Raw genomic sequence first — 8,806 nt, forward strand, 5'->3', positions numbered from 1 at the left:
ATAAATAAATAAACAAACTGGAAATTTCCATTTATTGTGACGTGAATCATTTTAAGGGGGCATTTTTGGGATGCTGACGGCCTGGTTTGTAGCATGATCAACTATTTTTTTTACATTCCTTTCCTTTCTTTCTTAGCATTTGAGGGAAGCAAGAACCAGCATGAATTGTCACTTCTGCACTAAAGCTCAGAAAGTATATAATTGTTTCAACTGAACTTTGCTTAAAAATATTTTCACAAGAGAAAAGTGGGTGATTTTAATTCTAAATACATCCATAGAATATATTCAAGCCTGTCAACCATCAAGAAGGATCTCAATAAACACAATTAATCATGTTTCTTCTGTGACCCTTTGGAAAAAGAAACGTTGACAGCTTTGATAATGTAAGCTTGTAGCACCATATAATTTTAAACGCGTTACATGTCCAGATGTCTAACATTATCAACACGGTTGGAGACAGAGTGCTTCTCCATAAGGGGAGGTCTACAAAAATACATTTCCCCTGGCTGCTTTCTTCACAGCTTCCTGGCACAAGAAAAAAGGCGCAGCCCTGGTGCCATTCTGGGTGGGGGCTGAGTAAATTCTGGGATTTAAAAAGCAGGGAGCAGAGCCAGCTTCTTGTTTGGGGGGGGTGGGAGGGTGGTGCACATGGCATCCCAGGGGCTCTGTGAATATACAACACTGCCAGTCTCAGACCAATAACCAGCATTATACAGCTCTATTAAACTGTTCCGGCTGTGCTGGAAAGAGCGTATCAAAAGGAATTAAGGCAGAGGCACGGGGGCAGAGGTGAAATGTTTCTCCCTTGTTTTCACATTCTTTCAAGGCATCAGTGAAAGCAGTCAAGGCCACTGTACACACCTCCGTTGAGACTCATAATCAATATTTATTGAGGAAGTACTGACAGAGTAAGCCTTACTTACGAGCAGGAAATAACCCTACAACCTCTTTTAAGATACAGGTGTCTTTGGTTGAAAAAGATAAATATATCACACATTCATCTCTGATTTTACCAGAGACATTAACTCTTGCCATTGTGTCTTGCTATCTTTTTATCTCTTTTGTTATGGACTTTTTCAACCTTTTTTTCATGTTTTCACCTTTGGCGTGAAAATTGTCACAGTCATAGAAATGGTGTTTGAGTTAAAAATAAAATAGCATCGCAAAAATAGCGAAAGAATCCTGGAGAACAGGTTTGCGTTTGAGATTTTCCACTTCCTTCTGCTCTGATCACTCCTCCATCTTTTTAGAAATACAAAAGAGCAAAGCTTGGTTGAAAAGCATTCTAACCCCCAACCTGTTCTGTAATTGTGCTTTGAGGCTGTGGACATTACCAGCTCCATTTAGAGACTGACCGAGGACGGTCAGTGCGACTTTCAGTGCGGCTGGCAGAACCTCTTTTACATTCCAGTGGAGCTGGATTGCGTGACACACAAAGAGTCCTGAGAAAAAGCAGTCTTGTGTTTTAAGAGGCAGCTGAACCCTTTCTGTGTTCTAAGCCCTGGGGGGTTTAAGAGAGAAATTTCTTTAAATGTCTCCTGCTTGTTTAGCTTTGTCATACCGTGGGCAATGCGAGCCAATGAATCAGGGGGTTCCTTCCAACAGTACACCACTCAGCAGAATACTAAACGCTTTATCCTAAAAGGGCCTAGTGGTAGCCAGTTTATCAGCACGCTGATCCAGACCTACCTTCACATAGCCTTGTGTGGAGAACGCCCTTTATTGTAAAAAGAGATCTTTCAGGTTTAATGTTCTAGAGCAGGTGAGGGAGAGAGAGAGCCAGCATTTACTTAGCCGGGACCAAAAAAAACTCCAAAAAACAATACAATGGCTTATTCAGGGTTCTCAGAGCTGAAATGTGACTTGTGGTGAATCTGAGCCCGATGTCACCCCTCTGGCGCCATGTCGGGAGGCTGGCCTCAGTCAGGTGACACCATGAAAGAACAGGTTGTTTCTCTTTGAGGAATGCGGCAGACAGGAGGTCCTGGTCCCTGAGACTGTGTGCTCAAAGGACTGTGGGAAAGGGATAACATCTCCGGACCGGTCAAGGCTTTACTGAGGGGAGTGCAAACAGAGGCCCTCCTCTGGTTACAAAGGGACTACTGTCTGACCCTGTTACGGTTTCCCCAGGAAGTCATTACATTCAGAGCTAGACATTCAAAGTGTATCTTGCCTCTGTGAAGAGGAGGTCAAAAGTCAGACAAAGAGATTTTAACAGCTATCCATGAGTTTATTTGTTTAAACAAAATCTTTTTGTACTGGCTAACTTGCATTTAGGGGTTTACAAGAGAATACAAAGGAATTGTTATTTTTATTTTTTATTTTTTACTCAAACACGACATTCACTTTCAATCTCCAATTAGATACACGTTACATGGTGATTGCACCATTAACTGCTACTAATATTTTGTTTAAAGATGTGCTTTAAACATAAAGGAAAGGGGAAAAAGAAGCTCTGGGTGAATGCAAAACAGACATGACGCTTAGATGAGATTTAACAGAGGAGGAGCTGGAAGGTAAAAAGGTGAAAATGGGCGTTCTGAAAGGTAAGGGCGTAACGCAGTGTGGGTGTGTGTGTCTGTGAGTGCTGCGTGCATTCACAAACTTGTCCTTACATGCACAGAGTCACTAGAAGGATATTGCATGCTGGTATTGCAATTAATATGTCTAAAATGTGTGGTATGAAAGGTGCATGACATTAAGGGGATAGCGGAAAAAGACACTTTTCATATAAAATGTTTATTTTTGTTCTGTTAAAGGCTAAAAAAAAAAAAGGCATGAACTTAAATAATATAAGTCAATTTCAGACAAGATAAATTGAGACAGTTTAACTTTTTTATTATTGTTACATTTGCAAGGCAACTGAATTAGCTTTTACAGTGAACGCTGCAATATTTCATTCAAAAATCCTTATTTTGGTTTATTTTGTAGGTCTTCAGGCAAGCACTTTGATGGCTGCACTTATCTGATGAAATTTTGCTTTAGTTGTGTTTGCTTACCGTGGTAAATGTGCTTTTGTAAATCGTTTGGCTAAAATAATCTGCCAAATTACTAAATTGTAAATTGTATGTCTTCTTTTGCTTTCGTTTCTTTCATTAATTGTTCATTAAGGTACCTTTGTAGCGGAGGACATTTTTATTGTCTCACCTTTTATTGCCTCACCTCTGATATCCCTTTGTTGTTCAACATAATAAAATGGCTGTTCTATAAAGGCACAGAAACAGTTGTTGACACTGTTCAGGATAGGCCATCTGTATGCATCCATGTTGCCTTGAAACTCTCTCTGTTTCTGATCCAGGCTGTTTATTCACTTTCAGTAAACGTACTGCAATGCATGTACTCCAGATGCTGCTCCAATGAATATCGCACGTCCAGGAGTCTGCTGGTACCGTTAGGATGTTTTTGAGAGCAGCCTGACCACAGACGTGTTACAGGAGCCGTTCTTTCGCCTCGAGATTACATCATCTCTTTACTGGAAAGAGCTCTTGAGCAATCCTCACTCTGAATATTGCTAGCATCAGTCACCTCCCACCCCCACCTCCAATACGTAAGCTTCCTATTGCACATGGAGAAAATATTCTCTTATTTTATTACTTTTTTACAGATTCAATTAATGACTAACCCAACATGCCACGGAACCTCTGCCCCTCTGATAAAAATGCCTTACAGAGAAGAAAGTATCAGTGTGAATAGCTGCTTTTGCATTTCAAACCACAGGACCAAGGACCTATAACTTATTTTTTCCTAAAAGTAAAGTGTGCAAGATAAGTCCTGATTTGGTGAGAAAATATGTCCATAAAATGTATTCCAGCTTTGCCACACACCAAGAAGGTTCTCTATAAAGAAAATGTATCACATTTATTGTGTGAGTCTTTGGATAAGGAAAATGTAAAACACTTTGATAACGTGAGTTTGTTAGCACCATAATTTTAAAGTCATTACATGGCCAGATGTCTATATTTATAAAGCATTCGGTGGAGACAGAATGTGTGCCTATAAGGGGTGTAACTGAATGCTTTAAAGTTACAGTTAATAAAAACCTTGACTCCAACTTCTGCTAATGCATACTGTAAATCATGTATAAAGTTAACAAAGTGACTTGCTATCTTCTATGGGGAGGTTGTAGTCAAATAAAAACACTATTAAGTTCAAACTTGGCCTGTATTATTAAAAATGTATTCCAAACAGATTTGACAAGTTATTTTGGTAGCTAGCTACATATTGTTCATTACTCTGGTAATATAAAATAAACGTTAATACATATTTAGCAAACAATTGTACAAAAGGACACATGCTTGCCATACCTCTGATATGTATACGTGGTTAGGTGGGCTGTCATGCTGCTGCTGTTCTGTTTGTGGTGGGGTCATTACTCCATTGGCTACAGCTGGGTATCCAGAAATATCAAAAAACCAGTGAAACCCATGGAATACATGGTGCAGAATTGTGCATCCAGCTGATGTGCTATCTAAATAAACATGGCTACAATTCAAAATCAGATGTCAGTGGACCTGAAGGTGATCATTGCTAGTTTGAACTATGAATCAAAACTGTTTGTGTTCCTTTTCCTGTTTGCAACTTCTAACTGGTGTGTCCCTTTTTTGGAGGGCATAGGATGGTAGGAGTCTAGAACACAACATAACCATAAGCTAATTATATATATATATATATATAAAATGGTGGCGTCACCTGGGACCATTACAGCTTTTTTTGCTAGTGAGACCGACTTCACATGTTGCCCAATGATACACTAGATACAAGGTCCCCACACCGAGAAAAGGCACATTTAATGCCAATGCAATAAATATTCAATGAAAAGAAACACAGATGCTGTATATCAATGTTCCACTGAAGGTTCGTGGAAGGTTTATCTGTATTCAATCAATTGATAACATCTTTTTTTCGCAGGCATCATGATATACAGAATTATGAAGACCCTTTTAGAACCTGATGAAGACTGCGTAGACAGATTATGATATATCACTGAGGGAAAATAAGCTGCAAATGGGAGTGTTCCTGTTGGTTTTGTTTGTTGAGACACAACCCATCCAGCTAATTAAGCACATACACAACTCCACTTGATTTAATGAGGTAGAATGAGGGATTGTGAAATAAATATATTTCTGTTTATATATACACATTTATGTATAAAATGGACACATGGACAGTGCTTTTCTTTTAACCCTTTGGCTTTAAAAGGAGATGCACATATCTAAAAAAAAAATCAGTGACTACATTTGTATCTGTTGCCACAAGTTAAGTGCTCGTTAATAGTCCACCTGAAAACAGACACTGATTGGTAGTTCCTCTCTAATTAGCTTGTACACCTGTGGTTGTGCTGAAGAGTCAGGTATGTAAGGGTGCCATCAGCACACAGCATATTTCACTGATGAAGGGAAAATGCAAAAAGGTTTGAAGCTTTTACCCTCATCTTATCTAAAAAGACTTCTTTAATGTAGTTCTGTTTAAAGATTGAGATAGAGTATATTCTTCCCTGGAATTACAAAATATAGTTTATATATAAATCAATATTGGATGTATGTAGGAGATTTGGGGGATAATATTTATTAAAAAGAGATGATTGCTTGCTGCAAGGTAAATATTTACTATTTTTCTGGATCGAACAGAACCACATAAAATGGATACAATGGTACAATGTTGGCTTTCAAAGGGCATTTTATTATTCCTGCCAAAAGCATAAACTGTATGACCAGTGAAATTCCCAAATCCATTTTGTAGTGAATGCCTACTGATGTCAGCTACATGCTCTTATTCTAAAAAGGTGCCATGCTTGCAGAGACCATTTCTATTTTGGTTTTTATACTTTAAAGTAAAACTGCATGCTTCTAGCAGTGTGTGTTAATATTTATCATTTCAAGAGGTGCCTTGCAAGTGTTTACATTTTCTGCTGAACTGACTGTTGAGGATGAGGAATATTTGAATGGCTGTTCTTAACTGTATCAAAATACACAATGTAGATGTTCCTTCCATGAATATCTCTAATACGCAAACACTGAGAGGGTTGAATAGACTCGTTCCATTTACTGCTCACCTGAGGCACCTTGAGCAGTTTAAGCTTGAGCATTTTCAGACTGCACGAGTGATCAGTTCTAAATTATTAGCTTGTCAGCATTAGGAATCTGTGCAGAGAAATCAAATGTTACTCTTGACAGCTTTCTCTTTACCAACTGCACAGAATTGAAAATTCATAAAAATTCAAAAAAATTTTTTTTTTTTTTTTTTTTTTTTTAAACAGCCACTTAAGGGCTGTGGAACAACGCTGTCTTCCCTCTGTTGACGTGACGTAAGTGCGTGTTTTGAAACTTGCACTGTTGCCAAGGCAGATTTTGAAGCCACTTCTGGGTGTTCCCGACAACACAGAAAGTTGTATTATCTCTGGGTCTCATGTAGTATGTGCATACAGTAGTGCAAACAGATTTATTTTTTGTTTTTAAAATTATGAAAATCTCTCCTGCAAATGACAATTACAAATAAAGATGCTTCTACTTACAGATATTACTACTTGTAATGCATCCTAAGGTAATTCATTTGAAATATAATTAAGATTTATTTCTGTATGCCTGCTATTCACTCAATTCCCTCTGAACTGCAGCATTGCTTGTTGGTCCACCAGCTCCAAGACATTCATAAATCATTTCGCCCTGCACAGTCTCTCCATTGATGCTATCTCCCCCACATAGTTTTGCAGAGATTTATGAACTTAAAGAAGGCTCCTCGGTCAGACGTGTCCAGTTGGAGTTTGGCTGAAGATGAACAGGTCATGCATACCACGGTGGAAGTCTATCGTGTGCAAACACCTCTGTGCTTTACATTCCACTGTCCTGTGTGCGGAAAAACAAGTACTGCGTCCTGTGAGTGCACTGGCCTCTCTCCAGAGAGATAAAGATCAGGTCAAGCACAATCCAAAGTCCTCACACCATAAACTACTGATGTATAGCAGCATTCTTGCAGAGAAACAGCCAGAAGAACATCTATTGAGCTGTTTTTAATGGCTTTTATTGGCACCTTGAGGACTTATGAGAGAAAATACTGTACGTTTGTGCAGAAGGGACTGGTTGTACCACCTGAAAATATATAAATCAGCCTCTTAAGGGCGTATGTCTTTTGTGCTCAAAAAACCACTTAGATGCATTGTATGCTGTTTTGTGAAAACTATTTTACAGATTGTTTCCCCCCCTTTTTTTAGTAATTTATCATTGATTTATGTAATTCTTTTACTTTGTCTTGTACTGGCCCAGAGAATATAAATTATGTCCGCAATGATTTATGTGCTCAAAATACTTACTGTAGACCATATGGGCATAGGAAGTCTGACGTAACACAGAGAAAAACCTTTACCCATATATGGATTTCCGGATCAGATGAGAATTTCTCTACAGAGTACATGAATAGGAGTTTCACGTAACCGCCCCTGCCACAGTCTGTGATTCAAACTGGCTTTTAAAACTTGTCTGCTCACATTTGTCTTAAATGGCAATGGATCCACTGAGTTCTGATGCCACTTTACAACCAAAATAATTATTTTGCTAACAGCAAGCTGCAGCTGCTGCAAATGTTATTTATATCACAGCTAGCAGGTTCTGTGGTGGCTGTTCAAGCTAGTCAGAGACATTTTAAGGAAGTACTTGAATAACTGAAGTAAATTATTAATGAGTACAGCAACAATAACAACAATAAAAGATATTCACAGTGATATATACAAATGTACACAATAAAAAATGTGTAATTTATTACACTATGCTGTTACCTGTTAATAAATATTAAATTTATTAAAGGGTAACAGCTCATTTTTTTTATCCAGATCCAAAAGCATGAACCTGAAGGGAATGATGGCATGACTTACGAGGCCCATTGTAGACAGTGTGCACTACAGAGTGTGGAAAAGAAACGAAGATAAAGACACCATACACTACAACATCCTCACAATCTATGCATTTCGACTCTGACATTACAAAAAGACAGTCTATAGAGTACTGGATGTTTATTGGTATGCAAGTATAAAAGGAGCTGTAACATGAAAATAACTTTCAATATATGTCTCAACAATTTAAATGCACATTTCATTCTCATTCCCCTTCATGTACTGGTATTTTGATTGCAGACTCTTTCCATGTCATATTGGCATCTTTTCCTTCCTCCATTTTGTCAAATGAATCCATATGCCCAGGTGCTGATAATGGGTGACAGGATTTAAAAACACTATCAGTGACATCATCATCTAGATTGTTGGAGATGGATTCCCAACAGATGGGATAGCGAGTGCTCAGAAACAGATAGCTTCATTCGCACCCCTGTCAGTATCAATTAATAATGTTGACAGCAAGGAAACACATGTAAATGAACTGGCGCTAGGCGGGGTGGCACTTGGCTAGCTGGCAAATTCACTTAGAAAGGTAACACAATCCTAACACACAAAACACAGGAGAATTGTATTCACAGGCTGCTGTTAAACTTAACACATAAGGTGTATGCCTTGAATTGCAGTGCACTTATCCTGCTTTCTTACAAATAATTATTTTACTTAATGATACCTATACGCATGGCAAAGCTGCGTGTTTTAATTCTAAAGTTTTACTTTGATCCGACGTAAGTCCAATTTAATAAATACATTTCAAACAGAGCAATGAGAGGAAAATAACAAGCTCCCACTTAAATGCTAAAAACCAACACTTGTATTTAAATATGAATCAAAATTAATGACAAATCTACTGAAGCCAGGCCAGTATTTTCAAAACCAGCACACCGCAGCTCTTCAGGACTGGATTCTGAGTTTCTCCCTATGCTC

The 8,806-nt window shown here is 38.3% G+C and overlaps 1 long non-coding RNA gene across 2 annotated transcripts; it reads left to right on the forward strand.

The window, feature by feature from the left end:
* The first annotated feature begins 5,352 nt into the window (after positions 1–5,352).
* LOC118224099 lies at positions 5,353–7,679 on the forward strand. 2 transcript variants are annotated; one of them, XR_004764569.1, is made up of 3 exons: positions 5,353–5,410; positions 6,257–6,304; positions 6,702–7,679. It is a non-coding gene; the product is annotated as an uncharacterized LOC118224099 (long non-coding RNA). The 2 variants fall into 2 exon arrangements; XR_004764568.1 differs by having other exon boundaries at positions 5,402–5,595.
* The last annotated feature ends 1,127 nt before the right edge of the window (positions 7,680–8,806 follow it).

The sequence above is a fragment of the Anguilla anguilla genome, chromosome 3 (genome assembly GCF_013347855.1).
Source record: "Anguilla anguilla isolate fAngAng1 chromosome 3, fAngAng1.pri, whole genome shotgun sequence".
Classification (NCBI taxonomy): Eukaryota; Metazoa; Chordata; class Actinopteri; order Anguilliformes; family Anguillidae; genus Anguilla; species Anguilla anguilla.